Below are 4,161 nucleotides of genomic sequence, written 5' to 3'. Positions count from 1 at the left end.
ACAAAATTAAAAAACATCCACAAACCCTAATCCGTACAACTTCCACTGGCCTTAAACCAACTAGTTCAACACTAAAGTCATATCACAGTAAGGAAGTATGGAAAAAAAACACAATGTAGCTAAAGTTGTAAGACATCAAGTGTGCCATCTTTGAATAACTCTACAATCAATCAAGGCTTTTAGGACAGTGGCACAACATAGAGAGCAATGAGAACCTTCGGCAACATACTTCGCAAACTGTGGGTCCTTATAATACTGGAGGCCTTCCCACAATTCTTCCTGCAATTGATCCCTCTTCTGAACAATATCTTCAGCTCGATATTCTTGAACACTTTCTCCAAACAATCAATTTCATGTACAATGACCTTCGATTTGCTGGGGAACCCATTATGAGACTTCTTCATATTCTACATCACAAAGATGCATTGGCTTTCCATCTCCATTTGTTGGTTCTTTCACCAAACAATATATAAAATTAGCATCAATGCCATCGACACCAATATCATTAAATAGCAAGTGAGTAAAAGTTTATAATCTTATACCATAATATATAAATCGACCATTTATATCTAAAGTACATAATATGCAAACCAAAAAAAAAAAACACATCGTACAACTTAACTTTATAATTCAGACCAATTACTAGTTACTATACATAAGGTTCAAGTCAGATGGTGAATTTGTGTTTTGAAGGGTGGATATACATTCTAGGAGCTCAGTTCGAGTAATATGTCTAGGCTACATATCCTAGTCCCCTAAAAGGGTGTAAAATATACGACTTGCACATCCTTTTCTTCCATATTGATGCAGGCACACTAAGCTTGAGCTTGAAAATTGAATGTGACTACAGCAACTGAAAGAAAGTATGTGTTGAGCTTATACTTGAAGATTTTCTATAATGAAAGCATATAAGAGAAGCTTATGCTTGAAGATTTCGCAACATATAGGAGGATGAAGTTAGAAGCTCAAAATTAGACTTTCAATGTGTGAAATTTTGATAAAGGAGAGAAGCTTAAATTTTAAAAATCCAAATGCCATAGATAAGAACTTAAGGTTGAGAGAATCCCACACACATATAAAATTCTCTCCTCTGAGCTTCTGCTCCACCCCTGACAACAACCCCAACGCTCATAAATTGTAACAAAAAATTCAGAGAAATTCGAACATCCAAAAAGAACCAAAAAAAAAAAAAGAACGTGTGGAAACTTAAGCTTCGTGCATAAGTTCATATTTAGAGAAGCAAAGCTTTGTAACAACTCTAAATTATAATTCATTTTTTTGCAACCACATGAGGCTACAAATCTGTAGCTTCTCTTCCCTTGGTTCATTTCTCTCTTGCACCGTTGCTAGCTTAGCTTATCAAGCTAGCTTCGAACACCTGCAAGACACATATTAAAATGAAAATGAAAACCAAGAGGAAATAGTATCTGCAACATCGGAATGGTGACTACATTTACATTTCTGCCATCAACATGAGAATGTAAGCTCCTAAACTTAAAGAAGCTTCTTCGACTATAGAGCCACATAAGAAAGTTGTGTAACTTAACAAAGTGTACTGCCATGAGAGCCATCATAGATACAATTCCGACACACAAATGACACGATCTTTAGGAAGACTAGTGCTTGACTGATTAAAGACAAACAGCTCCTACCTTGGCAAAGTACACAGAATGCATTTCAAAAGAAATGACATTTGAAAGCTTTCCATCGGTCATCGAAGCCACACACAACTTCCGTACCAATAAGATGCATTTCCTAATGGATAAATGGTATTGCAGTGCACATCTAAGGAGACCATAATGCCATTTAGAAATAGAAAAGTTTTGCCGGGACATAAAAACCGATTGACAAACTAGGAAATGCCCCATTTTTCATAGTTAGCAAACTTCCTGGTTATGAACTAGTAAACAATATTGAGAATCTAAAAGTTTTTGAAAAATATAATGTCAAAACTTCAATACACCTTGGAAAACTTCTCTTTTGAGGATTTGAATCTAAATAAGCTCCATTATATACAACTTAAAACTTTGTTAGATCGCTTCTTAAAAGTAAAAGCTTCCTTTCAAAGCAAAGAAGTCTTTTATCTAAATAAGGAACTCTTGATATGTATTTTTACTTCTCCCTCACTTGACAAGATAGGCTTAAACTCCATTTTGAAGTCTCCTGAAGTAATGGATTCTCTTCCTCATTTTGTGAGAAGAATTTGGAAGCATCCAGTAGTAGCTTGGAAGTATGTAAAAACTTTAGGACAAAAGGCTTTCAACTATGGAGAGATAGGTAAAAGGCTTTCAGAGCATTTAAAATCTTCTATACTTAAAGAACCTTGTTGTTGTAAAAGTAAGAGATTCCAAAGCTTTATTGATGCTGATTTAGGACATGTAGTCACAGTTGATACCTCAATTTTGCTTTCTAGTAACCTAAGAGACCTTTTCATGAAAGGCACGAAATTTCGATTGTACTCTTTTAAAGAGTCTTGCCTTTTAAAAGCTATCGATAAGGGAATCTCAAAGTTTGTTTTGCAATTAGAAGAATGTTTAGGAGTTAAAAATATCTTATCAGAATGGAAAGGGAAGATTTTGAAGAAAGTTGCATTGAAACTAGAAGAAGTCCCTTCGGTTAATTGCTCAAAGAAAAGTAACCATCTTTTTAAAGAAGATGAAACTCTTCTTCGAAAATTCCATGGTAATTTTGTCATTTCTTATGTGGACAAATGTTTCAACAACTTTGTTTTTATTTGCAAAAAGTTTTAGTTAGAATGTCTTTTGAGAGAAGTGAACTCGTCTGTCTAAACTTACGCCCCTGCCTTAGTTTCTCAAAAGGATTTGATCTCAAAACATCAGAGTTTTTGTAAGTCTTCTGGGTTTGTTCGCAATCCAAGCATACCTTTTCTTTGTGCTGCTTGAAAGTTTCACAAAACTCCAAAAAAGCCAAGATTTATTGCAGTTGCTTATGAGACTACGTCTCTAAATGGCTAAGCTACTACTTCAAAGCCATGTTGCCTAGTGTCCATGAACTTTAGAGGGACTTATTAAAAGAGGCAGATGATTAGAGATTGACATATACGATAAACGTGAACAACCTAAATATAGTGGTTTACACATTATAAAAATGTCTCACATTGACTCAAACATTTCTGATTTGACAAAATATAGAGTCATTTCTTCCCAATTCCATAGATTTTCTCGCCTTTGTTCAACTAAGGAGTCTTTTATCACTCAATGTAGTAATTTGATCACTTTACTATTACACGAGATATAATCCAAGGAAAATAATGAAAAAAGTTCACACATTCTTAGATATCAAGTCTTTTATCTATGGTGTATCAACCTTAGATATGTTTAGAATGATTGAACATAAGCTAAAAATAAAAAGTGAGGAGCTAAATAGCCTATTTTTCTTTTAGTTTCAAAAGAGAGTTTGTTTGAGTATGCTTATGCTTTCTAAGTTAAAAATGTATTTTTCCCTCTTTCTAAAAACGATACATAAGTGTAAAGGACCATTTAGCTTTTTCTGTTTTAAATAAGAGAGTTTCTAGTTTTTTGAAAGATTTTGTTTCTTGACTTGCTTGTTTATTTTTGCTTAGTCACCTGCTTCGTTTCTTCTTTATTTCTTGTTTTCATTCTCTTTTGTTTATTTGACGTACTTTAGTAAGCACTGGGTTTGCTAAGAGACTCCGCAGGTCTTTAGAAATCCAGTATAGCTGCTTATGCTTGGGCACTGACGACAACATAAGTGTTGCTTTGCTTGCTAAGTATGTCTTCCTTTTGTTTTTCATAAAAGTTTTTGTTTACCTCTTTTTTCTTCTCTTTCATTTTCTCTTTTATATTCTTTATAGATTTTTTATCTTTAGAATAATAAAAAATCTAAATTTGTATGATTGGACTTATTCTAGTCTTACAAAGGTATATGTATTGTGTATGAATTTAATGCCCTTTAGAGTGCTCAAATGGTTTTGAAATTTCTAATTTCAATTGTTGGCCTGCTGCCCTATAAATATGTTCAAATCCCAGATTGCCTTCTCACAATCACCACCTCCTCACTAGTATCGTTATAAAACCTCTAACTATGGCCAGAGGGGTGTGTTTGTGTGTGTGTGCGTGCGCATGAGTGTCCAAATAGATACATTATTTGAATTTAATATGTACAACATAATGTCACCTA

Source organism: Dipteris shenzhenensis, chromosome 18 (genome assembly GCF_047967505.1).
Source record: "Dipteris shenzhenensis isolate YYH24624 ecotype China chromosome 18, Dip_SZ_1.0, whole genome shotgun sequence".
Taxonomy (NCBI): Eukaryota; Viridiplantae; Streptophyta; class Polypodiopsida; order Gleicheniales; family Dipteridaceae; genus Dipteris; species Dipteris shenzhenensis.
The sequence above is the reverse complement of the archived record's forward strand: the minus strand, read 5'-3'. Positions refer to the sequence as shown.